The sequence below is a fragment of the Haliaeetus leucocephalus genome, unplaced genomic scaffold (assembly GCF_000737465.1).
Source record: "Haliaeetus leucocephalus isolate CR32 unplaced genomic scaffold, Haliaeetus_leucocephalus-4.0 Scaffold339, whole genome shotgun sequence".
Taxonomy (NCBI): Eukaryota; Metazoa; Chordata; class Aves; order Accipitriformes; family Accipitridae; genus Haliaeetus; species Haliaeetus leucocephalus.
This window is the reverse complement of record NW_010972775.1, coordinates 14,843,645-14,864,453: the sequence shown is the minus strand read 5'-3', so window position 1 is coordinate 14,864,453 and position 20,809 is coordinate 14,843,645.

The following is a 20,809-nucleotide window of genomic DNA, read 5'->3' as shown; positions in this document are numbered from 1 at the left end:
GGGAAATAATGTGATCTTGCTGGTCCTCTAAGGGAAAGGAGATTCTTTTAGTGAATGCTCTTTATGTAGGGTAATTTGGTTTCTTCAGAAGTAGCCTCCCTACACGATGACACAGCAGCTAGGAAAGCATTGGATGCTTGTTCCTCCTGCTCTCTGGGATGTGCTGTGCTCACTGTTTGTTTTTGGCTGGTTTAAAAAAAGTAGTGAGGAAAGGGTGTGTGGGAGGCAAAGGCTTTGTTGTGACTTTAGATGTGTGTCAGTTCTTTCCTGCAGCTGGAGACCTGTTTATGTGCTGCTCGCGTGCTGTATTTTATTTAGGGATAGGTGATTGCTGGGACCGCTGATCTATCAGAAAATAAGCACAGGGTCAGGTGTCCCGTCAGCAAATACAGAACAAGGATAAGCCCCTAGACCAAAATCTGTGCCTGCCTGGCCTGAATCCTGACCCAAATTCTGTAGCTTTGGACCATTCCTAATACCAAGATTATTTCTCTTTCCTCCCAGATGCTGCAGGATGGAGTCACAGCAGGGAGGGAGCAATTCACACTGTCTATTTTAGGCTGCCTTCGGTTATGGTATGATTCAGAGCACCTGAGTTTAGGAGCTCAGGATCCGTACATAGTAAATATAGACAGGTAGAGAAACCTCCGGGGATGATTTGGAGCTGCCAGCAAGATATCTAATATTAGACATGTGAATACTCTCCAGAGGGCATTGCTCTGCAGTTTACCTTATGCACAATTTAGGTTGATTGTATATGTAAAGAAAATCTATTCCTGGTTCCAGGTAATGTCAGAAAACCCTTTTACACCCCTCCTTGGCCTGGCGATAGCAAGCACAAGGCGCTGTCGGAAAGAGCAGCGTGGCCCTGTGGTGGCACAGTCTCAGTCCCCCGTCTGCCCGCGCTGGCGGTGACAAGTCCCTTGGAGGTGCAGGATGAGCGTGGGACGGACGCTGGGCAGGCCCCTCGCCTTCGCCAACCCCAGCTCCGCTAGCACGAGCGGTCTGACCCTGCTGCCCCCCAACCCAAAATCAGCAGCGCTTCCTCCGTTGCATCTCAGTAATCTGATTTTAGAAAATAAGTGCATATCTAAGTGGAGATGCGGGAAGGGTGCAGGAGACGTTATTGATTAGAGGGGCGGGCTGGGGCTGTGCTTGCACTGATGCATTAGAGGAGATGTAAGGACCCGTTTTGTGTATGCAGGGATTTTTTTTTTTGTCTATGCAAGACTCATCTAGCTGGCACCGGATGAATCTTTGCATTAGAGATGACCAAAATCCTGGGAAGGATTTGGCAGGTTATGGAGCCATGGGTGACGTGGAGCTGGCCCAACCCAAGCACTCAGCATCCCAAGCGTCCATGCTGCTCCTGATTTAACGAGGTGCTTTTGCTCATCCTTACTTTGCACAAGCAGCCAGTGGCACCCACCTGCATCGGGGCAGTGGTTTCCCTACACACCAGACCGTGGTTTGTCATGGATCTCCCCCTTGGGGCTTGATTCGGTTCCTGCAAACTCTGGGACCATCTCCACGGTGCTGGAAGCCCGAAGGGAGTGGAGAAAGCAGAGCCTAGCTCCCTGTCTCCCTGCTCCACAAATACCTCCGGGAGCCGCTGCCTTGCCATCTCCTTCACTCCCCGGCTGCCTCCGGCAGCTCCTCGGCACCACTGGGATGTGCATCCCTAGCCGTTCCCAGCAGGTTTTACATCTGGCACAGAGCTCTTCGCTTAAAATAGGTAAGGAGGTGGAGCGGTGGGATGCTGCTGCTGGAGGAGAGCAACCTGAGAAGGAGGGACCCTGCAGTTCTGCCCAGAGTATACAAGCTAGGTGAAATTCTGACAATACTAACCTGCAAGAATATTGTGATCAACCTTGTGAACCAGTTACCAACTAGAATATACTGTATGCTATATGATAGACTTTTGTATAAAAAAAAATAAACAAATTAAAGCTATAGGTACATTGTAATCCTTGGTGTGATTGAAAAAAGTGTCCTAGATTGTATTAATTAATTAAAATAATGATGAGCATATTGAACTGTTTTTCGTATTTATGCCTTATAAACTTGATATATTACACGTGATAAAATGAAACTGCAAGAATTATCAAAAAGATACTCCATTTTGGGGGCAAATCCCATTTGCTTTTCCTAAATCAAGAGTGCTGCTTGAAATGAGCTCAATAAATCATGTGTGCAGAAAAGCAAGAGCAGGATCTGTCCCCAAATGACTTTTTAGGATTTTTTTTTTTTAACGGGGCTTTGGTTAATGTACTATGTAATAATTTTATTTTATAAAGTTACTGTACAATGTTGCCTTTTGGTTCATTTAAATATAATACCAAATAAAATTGAAAATTACAGCGTCCTAAGTTTTACTGAAAAAGTTATAATAATTTATTACTCCATTGCTTTTCCTCTTTTTTTTTTTTTTTTCCAGAGACATCAAGATAGCCATGGGATGCAACTTTCTCAGTGTTACATAACTAAGCAGCCTATCTAGTTCTTGGCAGAATTGCTAATGGATTTCTCACTTGTGAAATAATAAGATGGCAGAAGATAATGCAAAATGAGTTTGTTGGGTTTCTTTTAAAAGCTCCTTTGCATCACATTGCCTGGGCTTCTGGGAGATTAGCTCTTGACACTAATCATAATATTTCATTTTATAGGTTATTTCATGACTGAGTTTTGCCATATCAACTGTTTTAAAAAGGTCATGACTAATATTTTGGTATCTATTTCACTAATGTGTTTATGCAACCATTGTTCCTACTATGGATAACTATTTATAGTCACCTATCAACAGACAATCAGTTTGCTTAGGATCTCTATATGAATTTAACCTGCTGCTTTTGACTTGTTAATTGCAAAACCAGGTTGTCTTAAAATTCCAGGTGTTGAAACAAAGATAGAGCTGAGCCTACCACTGAAGGTAGTCCAGCATCAGAGGTTGCAAAAGGCAGCCACAGGAAAGAGGACGTATATAAATAATGAACAATGACATGAAAACATAATAATGTAAGACCTTGATTTCCTCATCTCTATTGCATAAGCACCTTTAATGCATTGCTTTAGCGATCCTGGTCAGGGTGGGGAGTGCTGACTGCTCTCTGCAGGGCTGGGCCACCAGCCCCAGCCTTGGGTGCTCATGTGTCGTAAGTCAGGCTGCAAACCATCACAGGTCCCCTTGGGAGGGACTGTGATTCACAATTTACCATTGGTTTCAGTTTTGGAGGTGGTAGCATGGATTTGCATCAGTTTCAGGTTTTTCTCTTATACCCATCAAGTCCAGAAGCTTGCAACTAGAAATGCCCTCTGGATTTTTACGTTACAGCATGAATCCAGGAGCAGGAGCTTTCATAAAAATGCCAAGTGTGACGAGGCTCATGCCAAAAAATCCTAAGCACTCTGGCACAGCATTCCTCAGCTGTCTATGTAGGATATATAGACCTCATCTGGGTCATCGCTGTGCTGGAAGATGGGGTAGCTGCCAGGTTTCTACAGTAGCTGCTGGATAGAGTCACTGAGTCTTGAGGTAGAAGATAGGTCCTACATGCAATGCTGTATCGGTGACCAAGACCCAGCCCCACGATCTCTGTGCTTCTTTGAATGTGTCGCTGACAGCAATCAATTGTACTGGTTGAATAAATTCTTTATTTCAGATCTAGCTCTGATGAATGGCTCTGCCTGATGCACAAAAGAGTCACAAGCAAAATATGGGATCTCAGGGCCATATGCTGCCCTCTGAGGTGCTCCCGTGACCCCATCCCATTGAATCTGCACATGGAAGAAGAGAAAGTAGCTGGTAGCCTGCCCGTAGCAGCATGGTCCTATTGAAAGGAAAGGTCAGTTGTGTTGGTGTGAACTTTGGGAACAGGCAAGCACCTGTGGAAGTAATTATGAAGATGAAATACGGTCTTTCATGTTATTTTTTTCTTTGTTATCTTTTCAGGAAAGAGCACTATATTGTGTAAAGTGCTGCTCTGCTAGTAGTTCTCCCACAAGCTTGGTCACTTTGGTTAACTTCTGAGACCATGGAGCACTCGGTATCTTGCAGGCTGTTCATAAATCTACGACATTCACTTAGAAACTGGAGCAAAATCTTCATAAAAGGAAGAAGTGTGCTGTCAGCAGCCAAACTCCTCCCATAAGTAAGTTCCATTTGATTTTTTTTTTTTTTCTGCAATATAGCACAAACTACATGTAGGAGAGCCACAAAGCTCTTCCAAAAGCAACAGTACATCTAATCCTTCTCAAGAGCAATAGACTGAGATTTTCAAAGACGACTAGTTAATGGTTCTGGATGAGCTGAGCACAAGAAAGCAACTGTGCTTGGCCTATGCACAGTACCTCTAGGTCCTGGTGGATCAGCAGTGGATGCGGGGAGATGTGCAAAGCTCTTTGCTGGACCAGGGAAGTTGTCCACAAGGCTTAATACAGTATAGGATTGAGGAAATGGTGGGCGTCTGGAGACATGGTTGCTGCTGAGGCTGGAGGCTTTTAGAAATGAAGAGCTTTGTGGCAGCAATTACCCATCCCCAATCCTGCTTCTCCCTGCCCTCCCATACCCTGGCTCTGTGGATTTTGGGATGTTTGTCTGAGGCACTAAGCAGGTCTCTGGACATGATCTTGCCTTTTCTCGAAGTTAACCAGATTTTGGCAGTAAATAGAGGGAATTTTCTGCCAGACATTGGTGCTTTGGCCTTAGCTAAAAAAATCCCCCGAGGTCTGAGATCTCCTAGTCCCACTGGTGGGGTTGACAGCACTTAAGGAAATGTGACCTGGCCCTTCCTCTCACCCATCCCCAAAACATCATGAGACCACCCTGGAAATGTTAGGGTCATGAAGATTACTCCCATTGGCTTTCATGTTGGGCTTTGTGGAAGTCCCATTTCCAGGCCAGTCTCTGCAACCAGGGAGTTGAAAACTGATTTCATTTATTAAGGATGAAAATAAATGGGTGAACTCCTCAGGTAAGAACATGCAGTTCTGATTGCTGTTGCTTTAAGAAAAATGTAAAATCTTGCTATTCACAACAAAATTGCTCTCTTTTCCATGCTTATTTTGAGCCTGTATGTGGTGTGCTGTCTGCATGTTGTTCCCCAGCATGTGGTGGGGCTCCAGCCCATGTCCATAAAGTCAAGTGTCCTGCCTGGAAGTGGGGAAAAGAGGGAATTATGTATGGTAAAACAGCCCTACCTGGGAGAGGGACTAGAGAAATGCTAATTATTCTGCCTGTCCCTGGAAAAGATGGGGAGTCTGGTCCCTGTTGAAAAGCTTTGCTGTAAACTCTGCTTTAGTGACAGATGAATTTCTGCTTGTATTGAAAAATCCTGCTGAACTGCTGTCCTGCCGGGCTGACACACTTACTGCAATAAAACAAATCTGTGTTGTGCTGTGTGTTTTTCCCCGAGTAATGGTGGGGGGAGAGGGGAGAACCAAGGAGGCTGAATCATTTGTCTTCTTTCCTTGTCTTGGTAATGAAATATTGCCGTTGAACTTTACCCTGCCTTTCCTGTTACTAATTTTTTTTTTTTTTTTTGCGATGGTTACCTTTTAAGAGGCTCGTAAAATTGCATTACTAAAATTTATGACTGTGTAGCAAATGTGTGCACATGCATTAATTCTGTTCAAGGCTAACGTCTTGTAGCTGCAAAATTAATGTTACGGTGCAGTTTCTAGTATGGCTAATGGCTGTTCAATAAAGCAGGGCTCACACTTTGCTCACCTTATGGCACTTAATTCCTTGAAACAGCCCTGCCTTGAAGAGTTTGCCAGGTAACGGTTAAAAAAGGGTAGATGTACAACACGTGGATGTGTATTTTTAAACATTTTTGTCATGCAATTAGAGCCTTGAAAATCTTGGCCTTGTGAGTTGGTTCAGTTGGGTTTCAGCTCCTTTGTGTGCCATTTAGTTCAAAGGTTCAAAAGCAGGTGTATCTGAATGCAGTGGATTAAAAATGCACCTCTTAACCATGGTTCTGGTCTGGAGAGGCTGAACTGGATGTTAGAGTTATCTTGTGAGTTGTACCCCACGCTGTTTGGAAGTGAGTGGACAATAAATGATAAATTAATTGACATTATCTACATTTAGACTTACATTTTCTTACTATACAAAAAATTCACTTTCTGCTAGAAGGCTAGATCAGTATTTGTAGCCTTTTTACCAATTGAAAGAGAACTGCTATTCTGGTATTCCAGGTTGAAGACAGATATAATAACATAACGCAAATAACCAATGATGAGGGCTTACTTGTATGTTGGTTGAAGAGAAGAGGTTGGAGGAATATTTTCAGGGTGCTGAGACAGGAATTTAGATGGTGTCTGACAGTGCTTGTTTTCTTCCGCAAAGCTTTGTCTGACAGCCAGAAGAAAACTCAGTGCTCGTGATCTTGTACGGTAGCCTGGTGTTTGGGATATGGTATGTGCAAGACCATTGCTGTTAGAGGTAAAAACCTGATCACTTGGGATTCAAAAGGAAAGTATGAAATGTTGAGCAACTGAGATGTACTGGAGCTCCAGGACAGGCAAATGTCTGATCATTAACTCCAAGTTACACTATGCATGAGCCCACTGGTCCCACAGAGTGGGCTCCAACCACAACAGACCCTGGGCTTATGTCAAGTGATCTCTTGGCAAAGTGGTCAGTAATGGCAGCCTGCAAAGGTCTGATGGAGGAGAAAAATATCCCTTTATGTACAGGAGCATCTGTGCTGTCTTAGCCTCCAGAAGCAAGAGCCTTTTGGGGAGGCAGCGACACTTCTTTCTCTCTGCTGGAAGACATGAGCTGACAAAAGTAAGGCATCCCTGGGATGGAGAAACCAGTGCAGGGGGAAAGATAATCTTATGTGGAAGCTCTCAAGGCAGTATCGTATGTCTTCCATGTTTTGGGACCAGTCACTTGATCTCTGTGGGCTTTAGTTTCGTGCCAGTTATTCACTGTGTCTCTCTTCAGGCTTTTTCTTGGAACAGAGCTTTTACCCCACCATGTGGTTGTGAGGTGCCCAGGAAAATTAGGGCCAGACACGGTGTTGTGGTTTAACCTCAGCCAGCAGCTAAGGACCACACAGCTGCTTGCTCACTCCCCTCACAGTGGGATGGGGAAGAGAATTGGAAGAGTGAAAGTGAGAAAACACATGGCTTAAGGTAAAGACAGTTCAATAGGTAAAGCAAAAGCCACGCACACAAGCAAAGCAAAAGAAGGAATTCATTCTCCACTTCCCATTGGCAGGCAGGGGTCCAGCCATCCCCAGAAAGCAGGGCTCCATCATGTGTAACGATGACTTGGGAAGACAAACGCCATCGCTCCGAACGTCCCCCCTTCCTCCTTCTTCCCCCAGCTTTATATACGGAGCATGACGTCATATGGCCAGTTGGGGTCAGCTGTCCCGGCTGTGTCCCCTCCCAACTCCTTGTGCCCCCCCAGCCTCCTCGCTGGTGGGGTGGGGTGAGAAGCAGAAAAGCCCTTGGCTCTGTGTGAGCACTGCGCAGCAGTAACGAAAACAGCCCTGTGTTATCAGCACTGTTTCAGCACAAATCCAAAACAGAGTCCCATACCAGCTACTACGGAGAAAATTAACTCTACCCCAGCCAAAACCAGCACACACAGGCTGAGATATCTCACAAGCATCGTCTTGATGCTTATAATGGCGTTGCCAGTATCATAAACAGTTACGGCCAGATCAGCCATCAGATTTGTAACTCTGGTGGTAATCAGTAATACAACACCCGGGAGGTATTTGGCTCAGCTTGTCAAAGTGTTTTGGTATTGTGAGAATGATGAATGTCACCGGGAAAGCTTTTTTGGGAGGATAAGAGGAGAGAGAAAAGCAGGGGAAGAGCGATGCTCTGCTGGGATCACAGCATTGGGAGAGTGGGATTAGTGCTGCAGGAGATGGGCAGACAGCAAGCATCTGCTCTGGGCCACCAGGATCAGAGCACAGCAGGAATGAGAAATTCTTGGACCAGTTATCAAGGAATTGGGAAACTCCAGGATACTGTACTCATGGGGGATTTTTACTACCCAGACATCTGCTGGGTAACAAATGCAGCTAATCACGGTGATAATGTACAACCCTAATTCACTATAAATTCTCTCCCATATGTTTAGAATTGTATTTACAGTAGGAAGTGAGGGATAGTTATTCATGAATCAAGGTGAACTGAGTTGCTGGTGCAGAGTCAGCCATATATTGTGGAAAATAACATATGACAGACTTGAACAGACTCCCTCTGAAAGCATGGCTGTATTTCAGGTATTTTAAGTGAAAAATGTTGCTGTAATTACTGATTGCTTATAAATGCACTAATTGAACTCCTCATTTCTCTGTAACCTTTGTTGACCTTGAAGCACAAGTTCACAAGTGGAGTTGATGAAGAATTATCCGCCAGACAAAATACGCCTCCTCGAATTCAATTCTGCTGATGAGGAGGTTGAAAAGGGTTAAGAAAAAAATAAGAAAGGAACCATGATAATGGCCGCTTAGCTCACTGGTAGCACACGAAAAGATGTTGTTTTATTGATATACTTCTATGGCCTTTCTTCAGCTGCAGGCAGTAATTTTGCCGTCGAACTCACCATGGGCCCAGAAGAGCACTGTGAGCTCAAATATATCTAATATTGAGGTGGGAAGGAAGTGTCCCAGCTGCCAGAGTTCAGGGCTGAGCACAGTTAGTTACTGATGAATTATGGTGCCTTTTCCTCCCGTTCAGCAATTCCCTGCTCCCTAGTTGTGCTTGCCCCGGCACTGCCTCATCATCATCATGGGTTTATTTTGGTAAGGATGCCATATGCTGAGCTCTGGCTTCGGCCACTCAGGGCCCAGGGATTTGCATAATGGCATTACTGCTTATTCCTCGATTACAATCTTTGAATATGCAAATCTGTTGATGCTGGTTACTGTAATCCCCCTGTCCTGGCTGGTCCGCAGCTGGGGAATTCTTTGAGCCCTTTGCTGGCAACAAGGGTTTTCCTGTTGGTTTCTCATTTCCAGCTGTGGGTGAAGGAGAAAACCTCTTGATCAGCCACCTCAAATAGAGGGAGAGCGAAAAGCAAAGAGAGAGGGCTGTGAAATTCAGAAAAAGGGAGTATCTTTTTTTAAAAGAGCTTGAATGCCTTTTTCCCTGTTATTTTCCTTGCAGGAGCTCACGTTCATCCTTCTGGTGAGAGATGGGATGGGTCAGCTTGCTCCATCCCACCCACTGCTGCAGGGTTTTGTCCTTGCAGTAGCTGTCCCCTATTTCTGTCTGCCCAGGCTGATTCCTGCGTGAAAGCTCACTTCAGAGCTCTTGGTGGTCTACTGACTCCGGTGGAGCCAGCTCAGTGTAAGGCAGGAGAGGAGTTCAGCAGAGGACTTGCTTGCTTGGGTAGAGGGATGGGGAAACCTCAGCTCACAGTACCTGTGTGAGGGGCCTGGGGTTACCTGTTCCACCTTGGTGGTTACTTTGGACAAAAGAAGGATTGGTGAACTGCAGAGTAGTTTAACAGGTGCTGAGCTGTATATACATGTCCGGAGCAGGAGCTCTTCTTATTAAAACACTGATTAAACTTTCCCACTTCTACTTCCAATATTTTTCTAATAGTATTTTCAGTATTGCTTATTAATTTTTCTGCTGTATCTTTTTAAATGGTGGGGGAGGGGGGAGAAGGGAGAGAGAGAGAGCAAGCAACTGCTTTATTTTCTGGGAGAAATAGGTAAAACTGGAAAATCAAAGCCTTTTCAATGGCAAGGGTGAAATCCTGGAGCCATTGAAATCCAACTTCCCCAGACTCCTGAAGAGGCGGTATTTCACCCAAAACACCCTGCAGGCCACCTGCTCTCCGTGTTGTGGGGACTAGCATTCAGTCAGTAGAGACTGTCCTCAGATCCAGCTACCAGTCATCATACTATCTCCTTACAGCTTCACCCCTCTCTGCTAACACTGCGTGCTCTTATGGCACCCATGATAGCTCATATTGTTCTTCTTCCCTCAGCCACGGACCTGCTAGCTCCATCTGCACAGGCAGCATTTGTTGAGAAAACCAGTTATTTTGCATCTGAGTTGATAATGATGCTGTGAGAATGTCACGGCAGCGTAAGTCAAAACATCCAGGGAGTGGGGTATCTAGATGGATTTGAAAGGAACACTTCTGCCTATGCATGGGAACGTGTCCCATGCCCGTATGTGTTAATGGATATGATTTTTTTCAGAAGAAAGAAAACCCAGGCAAATGTAGAACCAATGATTTACGGGGAACAACACTGTTTGGAATATAAATAGACAAGTAGCATATTTGTTGCTGATGGTGCTATGTTCCCTGGGATAATAAAGCCATTTTGTAACTATTTGTCTGTGTCTTAAGCTTGCACACATTTTGTCTCAAAGTTTTTAATTTCTAATGAGGTTTCCTATCCTGAATATTTTTCTCAGTTCAACAAAAATGGTTTGACATCCATTTGTAAAAGGCTTCATTGTAATGTATTAGCATGTTCTGTTCCCACATCAGTTTCTTCTGTTCCGAGGATCTCCCCAGTACTCCTTTATCAGCCACACGTGGGGGAAGATACCTGCAAATAAAGATGTATCTTGTAACAGGGCCCGCTACCGAAAATGTCCTGAGCATTCCTGAGCTCTGCTTTCATGGCATACTTGGCAAAAGCTTGTCATGCTTCTCTCCTGGAAGATTATTACGAACCAAAACACTTGGAAAGCAATTGTTCTTCACGTGTTTTAGACCCTTTCAATGACTAAGATTTTTGGAGGTGTTCATCTTACTTTCACTGCAGGCATTTCTGCTGTACCATAAAAGTAATGAAAAAAATAACCAGACAATGAGATTTTCATCTTATTCTATGATAGAGTAGTACACAAGAATTATTTTTCACTATGTACAAATGAACTGTATCTTTTTTAGGTGAACTGTAATCATGGAAGGGAAGGAACATCCTGGGAACTGAAGAGCTATGTTTAGGGCAAGCAAAGGACAGCACTGCATGTATTATGTTATCATCAAGTATCTCTAATCTGGAAGAGTTCCTTTACAAACCTTTAGGAATAAGAGGCTAATCTAGTGCCTGGTTTTATTCAGTATTTGGCTTGTCTGCTGAGACCAATGGGAAGAGACGAGTTTATTATGTTGATATTTGCAGGAAGCTAAGGTGATATCGCCAAGACTCTTCAAGCTTAAAAGTGCCAAGGCTGCAGGAATCAACTCTTTATATTTCAGAAATGGTGCAGACAAAATACAATCATTCAGAAACACTGTGAAGAAGGAACATGGTGCCATTTTTGTGTTGTGGAGCAACATGGCAATGTAGAAGCACAAACAGTCCTGTTTGTAAAGGACAGGACTTGACAGATGTCACTTCATGGCCAAAGTGTCCCACCTCTTAAGTCTTGTCCTGACACAGCCTTCTTGTAGTAAAAAATAGTACTCACGGTGAGACTTGAATTGCATTAATCAAGAGAGAGATTTCCCTACACTCGTCAGTCTATGAAGCTGTCCAGCCTTCCTGTCTGCATTCTGTTTTATTCAAGTTTTCCTCAATAACAGTGGGTTATCTTTTCTACTCCTGTCAGTTTGCCAGAGGTTGTAAGTGGTAGAAGTGAATAAAATCCTCAAGAATAAGTTCTGCTGCAATGATCTGTTTTACTTAAATACATGATCAAATGAAAATGCAGCTTCTGAAGATCACTTTATAACAAGAGCAGAATCTGGCAACTTCTTAGATGGCCTCAATGACTGTAGTCTTATGGGAGACTTTGATCATAGCTTCCTTCATCTCTTTTCATGCTGCTTACAAAGTTACTCTATGTAAAAATGTAGTGTATGATTTACTTTAACCAAGGAAAGACAAATTCATTCTGAAGGCGGGAGATGCCCAATCTCTGGGCTCGAGTCGTGTGTAGATCTTGAATGATTTTGGAGCAGTTGCTCTGGAGAGGATGTGCCAAGTCACTGACAGCAGGGCCATACCAGAGAACATCGTTGTGCTAGTTATCGACTATTATGAAATGGAAAGGTGACCTTCTGCAGTCAGGTTTCATTATTTCAGAATTGGAGATGAACTTTCCCCAAAATTGTAGGGTATAATGGGTATCTGTGCACTAACCCTCCCACCAGCCCTGTCTGCACACCTACATTTTGAGCCATCTGGAAGCTCTTATGGGCCAGGAGCCATACCCTGAAGCAGGACAGTCTTCTTCAGGGGATCTGTGGTGGTTACTGAAGGAATTCAGCCTTTATTTAGTCCATAAGAGAAGTTTCCCACCACTGCTGATCTGCAGGCACTGCTCAGTTGCTGTTCTGTGACTGCCACGCTACATTGCAGTATTTCAGGAGGAAAAGTGGAGAATGACTTTTCCATTTGAAGCCATATGAGGGGATTCAGCCAGACAGCATGTAATTACCCTAGCTGGAGCCGGGCCAAGGGAGAGGATCTGTGGCTCCCCATCTGCAGGCTTTTTTTCAGCACTTAAATGAGAGATTGCACGGAACACATTGAAATTAATGAAACAAACTTAGTTTCTGTCTGGATACCTCCTCCATCATGCCCACATCGGACACAAATAACTCACCAGTATCGTGTACCCTAGACTGCCCTTCAAAGGCTCAGCTTACAAGCCCAAATGAAAGAGCAGCTGGAGGCAAGGAGCCTTTCCCACTCATTCAGGTGAGTTGTGAAGGGGGTAATGAAAATGCTATTGTTTTCCAACACAGGCAAAATAGGTTATTCAGGCAAATAAATTCTGCCTGTGACTCTTCCTCTTACAATAGAAACCGTGGCCCTAATCCAGTAAAGCACTTTAGTATGTGCTTAACTGGAAATTTGTGAGCGGCCCTGCTGATTGCAAGGGATCAGCTCACATGCTTAAAGTTAAATATGAGGAGTGGGAGCTGGCAAGTGGGCGGATGAGCGGTGCGATTGCCCAGGGGCCCTGCCTTATTATCTATGATTATATGGGCTTAGCCTTTGGCTGGATCCGGGCCCGCTTGAACAAAGAAGCGGGATTAGCAGGCGTGCAAATAGGGAGCAAAGCCAGAGGGTTCCAGCAGTGCCGAACACAACTTTGTTACTCTGACAGAATGTATAAAAGTGAATGAAAAGGCTGTATGATTGCTGTTGCCATCCTGTTAATTAGGCTGAACTCATGCTTCATTAGTGCTACAATATGCTTCCATCTTAACAAAGCCCTATTGGGTGTATGGAGCCACTTTATTATTAGTAAAATGAAGCCTTATCAGAAAGCCCTGTAATTCATTTCGTAAGACAAGTCATGACATATATTATGTTGAAATTGCTCTGAAGAGACAGATTACTTGCTTAACACTTGCTTTTCCTAATGAACAGGAAAAGATGTTTTCCAAACTAAGTTATTTACTGTATTGAGAGCTCTCCTGACCTCATGCCTAATTACATTGCATAGCCCTTTAGCAGTGTTTCAAGTAGTTCCTAAATAACACAAATTGAGCTGCTTTTACTCTAGCACATTCTCAAAGTGGCACAGTGAAAATACCATCAAGCATTAAAATCCCTATTTCTTGCTGTCATTGTGGGGAAGAGAGTTCTGCGTATAACCAGTACAATATCCCTGCAGCAGGAATGCAGCAAAAGCACGAGCACAACCCACATTCCCACATTCCCTGTTTGCAGCAATATAAAGCGGTACCAATTAAGCGGCATAGTGAAAACTTGACACAGAAGCAAGAAACAACCTGTACTGGGTTGTTCACGGCCCTCAAGAAAACACTGCGCTCCTGCGACACTGCCGTGTTGTGGGCAGAGCCTGTTATTTCTAGTAGTGTTATGACAGGTGCTGACCTGGCAGTGATTTTTCTATGGACCACTATGCTGGGAAGGGAGTTTGGATGAAATCAGGGCACAAGTCCACATTGGCCTCAACTGGAGAGCTGACTTAAGTCAGTCCTGCCCTACCAGACATCCCTACTTAGTGATGTTGGTGGGTTTCTGTGGCTGCCTTTGAAACCAGATTTCTGCAGATTAGAACATATTAGGACTAACACACACAAAAAATCCCAAAGAGTTTTTGCTGACCTTGGTTGTTTGACCCAACCGTCTAGCGTAGCATATGGTAGCTCTTTGCAGTGTGCTTGGCACTGTGGGAGTAATCGGTCATGGGTGGAGAGATAAGGAGCAAATGGGTGAGAAAGTGGATGTAAGGAGGAGTGACCTTAACAGATCTACCACCATGGGTACAAAAATGTTCACAAAGGTATGAATTTGAGGCAGAATAATTTTCCAACCTGTGTAACTAATTGGTAGTGACTGTTAGGGATGTGGGAGCAGGTTGTGTTTTGTGCTCCAGTGATTGTCTCATGCAACGCCTTTCTCTTCTACAGGCTGAAGTCAAATGGCAAATGTTGGCTTCGTTTCAGTACAGCAGGATGAATACCCTGGTGCTCCACCACCTTCCCCAGAAGGTCCTCGTTTGATGGATCCCTTCTGGGACCCCCAGTGCAGCATCTCTCTCTGCCGCAGCTGAAAGCAGCCGTGTCTGGCAGAGTGGGTCACGAGTGGTGGAGTTAGATTCGACTCTATCCTAGCTCTCAGCTCTTCCTACCTGAATGATCTGGATTTGCTATTACTGGTGGTAAGCTCACAGAAGGGACATGTGTGGCAACATCTTTTTATTTTCATGTTTCCTCCTTGTACCATTCTTTAACATTACTGTAAACATCCCTGCTTACTCATGTCTTTCTACAGCAAACCTAAAAATATCTCCCTTCCTCCATTTCCAGTGCTATACCTTGCAGACCTGAAATGACCCTATATGAGAGGGTCATAACAGCACAGTCTAATGGAGAAGAAAAATGGCAATGAGGTAATGTAGTAAAACCAACTGTCTGAAAGAGCCTCTCTGAACTGCTCACCAATTCTGTTTGCTCTTGCAACTCAGGCTACTTGTATTGTTGTCCAACTCCAGGGCTGAAGGGCATTTATTGGTGTAACCCTGTGAAACCCTTGCTGCACTCGCGAGTGCCATGGATGATGGGTGCAGTCTCACGTTTGCGTGCCAGCTGCTGCGCGATTGCACATCCCCAATGAAATCAGCACCAGCCCTGCGAACCCGGGGGAGCTGCGCTTGTTCACACCAAATCAGATTTGCCCCAGCGCTCCAAAATGTGATAAGAAATTTATAACAATGACTATTGGGAACCAGAGGTGGTTTCGCAGAAGGATTATTATTTACTGCTTAAATAGAAATATCTTATTCTTACAGGGATGGAAAATGCTGCACTACAGTAAATTTGGGCAGATCCTGTAAGATTTTGTTCCAAGATGGAATAATGCCTTTCTTGATGCCATAGGGCCACCACCACCATAAGCCACCATTGCCGGTTTTTGTCAGGTTAGTTTGAATCTGGCTCAGATCCCTTGCTCTGCTTTGGCATGCAGCTGTAGAAATGCTTGAGCTGAAATGAAGTTATGGGACAGGACAAGGCTGTACAGGAGAAGAACAGCTGTTTTGGTGGCAGAGCCAGCTTACATCAATTTAAAGTGATCACAGAACTGTCACACAAGATAGGTGATTGCTCATGTTCTCCACCGCTTATGGTCAAGGACGCACCTGTAACTATTTGGTTGCTTAACCAATTGGTTTCCTAAGCTCATTTTCATATAGGTTGCATGTATAACCAAAAGCAAATAAAAAAACCTAGTGTGTCAAATAGCAAGTAATTGTAACTGCCAACTCAAAATTGTGGGGTTTAGCATACATAGGCCATAAGAGCATCTAATTTTCCATTCTTCTGGCTGAGTTTGTTAATGTGATGGTAAAATAAATGACTCATTATCAATGCATTCCCACAGAATATCTTCAACAACAGTACAAGGTGCAGTCTACTTGTAAATGTCTAATCCAGTTATTCTGTGTGTTTTTTAAAAATAGCCTTTCTGGGGTGAAATCACCATTTTTAAAAAGTGGATTGTCAAAATTTAACACGTTGATGAACACAGGCTCCTTTCCCACTTCCCTGTGCATGTGAACTGAGTTTGCAGGGCTGGTGGGTGTCATGCGGTACTGGATATATTTTGCTTCACCTGTCATATGCCTTAACTCACCACAGTGTTTTGCATCTGGGTCAGCTGTATTTTTGTCAAGCATTAACATGCATAAGGGTTTGCCAGTGTTAATAAAAATGCTCCTGAAAACTGCATTCTTCCACCTCTTTATTGAAGCAGATTATATTGTGTTTGAACTGTGTTTGAACTGAAGGTACACTCATGTGAAAACTGTTATATTCATAACCCACACCCAAGCAATAACAAAGAGCTCAGTTAATGAAAATCACTCAAAGGAACTCACTGCCCACCCCCTCCAAGATCAATTAGAAAGATTATTCCAGCATCCCTAATGCTGCCATGCTGCTGTTGTGCTGTAAAGCACCTGTTCCCTTTAGAAGGCTAAGGTAGGGAGTCTGTCAATAATGTGTAATAAGCAGTGCTGGGAAAAAAGCATTCACCACTGCAAAGGACAACATTTGGACAGCGTAGTAAACACATAAGATCTCCCTGTGAAGTTCACATTCAAATGAGCACAAGAACAGAAGGTCTGGGGCCAAAAGCTGTGGCCCAAAGCTGGATTGGAGAGTCTGAAGCACCTTTTCAGACAAAGGCTGGCAAAACTCTTTCCCAGGGTGTTTCTGTCTTTGGAGGACACCTCAGCGTGGCTTGCTAAAGCTCAGTAGATCAAGGATCAGCTGAAAGATGACTGTTCCTCCAAAGAGAGAAGAAAACATCCTTTCTGGCAGTACACCAGCAAATTCAGACGCTGTTAACACCACAACAGACAGAGTAGCTGCCAGAGAAGAAATGTGATGTGTAGAGTGGGGAATGCAACATTTTGCTGCGTGGCTATAAGCATGGCAAACCCTTGGCTGCTGGGACACGATGATGCTCCTCTGGCTTCAGAGACATACAACAAATTATACCAGTTGAGAGTTTGGCTTTGTTGTGGATATTTAATTTTCTAAATGTGTTTGTTCTCTTCCCCTTTTTCCTCACCTCTGGTGTCTCTTTTGACAGCAACAGGTTTCTCTCAGGGATTTATTTTTCCCACTGCAGCCAAAGGTGGGCCTGCACTTTAATGATGCAGAGCTGAATGCTGGAGTTTCTTAATAATTGGCAAAAGTCTTAAAAACGGAGACTCTAGTATTTATCAATAATGAGAAACTGCTGTCAGAACCACTTTGAATACTTGTGTGATACTAATTGTTCTGCCAAAAATAGACTATTTTTTAGCTATATGAAAAATTAGTATTGCCAAAGCATTACTTCCCCTTGGAAAAAATGCACCAATCTTTCAAACAGCATTAAAGATATAATTCATTGACTTATGCAAATGAAAAATGTTCATAATCACTTTGGTAAATATTTCATTTAGTGTAAATACAGATCCCTTTTAACCTGCAAACATATGCAAAGGCAAGTGAGGTTTATTTCAAACAGTTCACAACACAAAGGGCTGCTGCATTTTTCAGGTTCATCTTTCTGCCCACATCTGGAGGCTAAAAGGGAGGAAAGAGGAGGGCAAACCTTTTTGTCCAATGGTCATGACTAAATCACCGAATAACTACTTTTTTGCTCTTTACAGCAGCGTTTTACTATGCAGTGTGATTCACTTGCTGCACTATGAAGGGAAAAGTGCCCCAACCCAAATAGCTAGGAACAGAAATACTAATCTTAACTACCCCTGTGTTTAAATAAGAGGATTTATGGAACACAGCAGGAAAAACTGAGGCATTGGTTCCCTTTGAGCTAAACCCCCACTCTTTGCTCTCTAGCCACACAATTCATTGGCCTAACACATTCCGATGCATTAGTTTGGCCATGTTAATTCCTTTGAAATATGTTTCAACCCACTGTATTTCCAAAATCACAAAATGGTTGATTTAGCTTTACATGCTTACGCATTGTTGGAAAGATAGGACATTTCCTGTTTGACTTGTAGAGCTCACTAATCACATACTTTGGATTTCTTGTTTGAGTCATTAATAAAAGCTTATGAACTTCTGACTCGTGTGATTGCGTTCAGGAAATGTCTTTTTTAAACATGGAAGGTGCTTGCTTTCATCACACCAGAAGACGGAGAAACTTCCTCTAATTCCCTCCATTGATAATTTTTATCTTGGCTTTGCTTGCGGCTTATGGCTGCCTTCATCAAAGGGTGCTGCACAGACCACTTCTTGCTTGCAGAGCCCTAATGAGCACTCAGTGCTGTTGGTGGCTGCTCGACGCAGCTCTTAGCAGCTTCATCACTGTCCACAGCAGGTGAGTCCAACTCATCTGGAAGGGATTATAAATGGGTGGGATGAGGTAGATACGGGCAGCAGGACTGCACCGTGCCAACACTGCGAACTGCCATGTGGCTGTGCAGGGCTTCAGGGGCAGTGATTTTGGGGAGTTTCTGGCCCTCTTCACCATGCTAGATCTGTTTCTCCACACTCTTTTCTCCTTCCCCCACCCCAGTATTTCATTTCTATGTGGCTGTTTGTAACCACCTCAATTCCCGCCTTGGGGAGGGAAATCTCTGTGTGTGATGGGGATCATCTGTCTTCCCCCAACACAGCTTCCTCAGGGTCCTCCTGATTAAAAGCTTAGTGAAAACCATAGGACTTCTATTCAATAAAACACTAGTTTTCACCAAAGTCAACAGGTCAAAGTTCTCAGTGAACTGACCCAAAGACCCCCAAAAGCTTTGGCCAAAGCCCAGGAGTTTGGTTTTCAGCCAATGCCACAACAAACAGAATAGAAAAGGTGGAGAAGGGGATATTTGATACATACTGTTTCCTTTGGTATTCTGCCATTCCTGTGTATATTCAACTTTATTTTCCTTACTTCAGAACGTTTCTGTCCCTCAGCTGGGGCGCTGCTGAATTCTCTTGCTGCTTTTCTAATGAGTCTCTTCTGGATTATCTCCATATTCCCACATGGTTTGTACCTGCAGCTCCTGTGAGAGAGGCAGCTAACTCTGTGCTCTTCAGGTGGGAGAGGAGTGTTTGCACAGCTAAAAACACCTTTGTTTCTCACATTGGCATTGCTTACATCTAATTTGCTGCCCTCTATCACCTAGGCACTTTAAGAGCTATTGCTTGCCAATATACACATTTGCTGGTTTTTTTTGCTAAATGCATTACATTTTGCTCTTCTAAGAGGTATCTCATTATCTGAAGTCCTGCACAAAGCTGGAAAGAAGCCAGTATCCCATCTGTGTGCCCCCCTTGCAGGGCAGTGCTGCAGAGCGACTCATATACAGGGTATGGACTTCTCCCTCAACAAGAAGTTGCTGTGCGACATGGGACCAGGACCAACAGCCCGGCTTGTTAGCGTGGAACTCCCAGCAAAACTTGGGAAGTGAAAACCTGGAGTCACCAGGGACTTTTTACCAGTAACTTCTGTAGACTCAGGATACCACTCCCCACCCTCTCCAGCAGAGCAAGATGGGGTCCTGCTGGCCTTGTGCTTTGCTCAGCACCTTCAGTTTGGGGTTGAAATCAATCATTTGGCTTTAGATTCAGTTTTAGTCCTTCCTTGAGATTTCTTGGAAAACCTTACACAAGCAGATAGTGCCTACATGATTTGTAACCCAGAAGAGGAACAGCCACATCTTTCTCATGGGGGTGGGAGAGCATCACTGCTGCAGAGAACACCTCCCTACCTGTCCCTGTGGGTACAGGAACCTGGGGAGCAGGGGGCACCAAGGGAATAACCTTCAGTCTGCAAAATATGAATAATATTCAGATTGCAGGCCCTTGCTTAAATCTGCTCCCTGCCGCTAGCAAGGCATTGCAGGCTCTGCAGAGGCCATGCTACGCTCGGGAGTCCCAGCTCGGACCTGTTGCTTTTTTCCTTTGGCACCTCCAACCATTACAGTATATTACAGCTGGACTCCAGATGTACCATACTGTAAGATCTTGCTTTAAGTATTCCCTGAAGATGTACACAGCTTTTCCAATTTTTAAATGCTAATAAAAGGATTAGCATCATTATTTATTTGGTTGATATTTTCTCCCTGATGCACACATGTCTGAGCAGATGCACATATACAGGCCAGAATTTTTTTTCTCTTGTGAGCGAGGCAGCATCAACAATGCTCTCACTCCCTTCTCCCATGAGGGGTTTAAGAAAGAAATCACTCATTTAATTGAAGTTTTATTTAAGATATAAACTTCAAAATGCTTTCTACTACCTTAATGTGGTCAGGTGTGCTTTTCTGTTGATTGGATCAGGATGAGGAAGAGCGAGTAGTGGAATAGGAAGACCTAAAAGGGACATCACACGGATTAAGAGGGGAGAGTCCAACAGGAAAGCGTGTAGCAAGAAAGGCATGAGCGAGGCATTGGGAAGGTTGGGGTTGGAAGAGATTTTTGGACAGAGACTCACAAGCTGTTCTGAGCTGGAGCAGAGCAGTGGTTTGGGCAGGGCATACTAATGAAGATGCTGTTTCATAAGTGAAAACACATGCAGACCCACTGTCCCAGCAGGTAGCCCTAAACTATGCCTTCTGTGATGTGCTGATGTGCAGCAGCTGAGCCTGCTTGCCCCTGCAAGGCGGGAGGTGGATGGCAGTAGTTCTCCTGGGGAGCAGGAGGTCTGGGGGATCCTTCCTGCTGCGGCTGCAAGGTAAGGCACTGCTTTAGCCAGAGATTTAGTTTTTTTTTTTTCTTTTTGTCTAGAAAGATAAAGATATGAGCAGATCCCTCATTCCTGTTTGTGTAAGTTTACTTGGGGGTTGCAGCTCTCTTGCTGCCCCTCCGGGTATGAGACAGTTGTCTGGTCAGGGAGCTGAGTAGAAACTTTTCCTGTTAGAC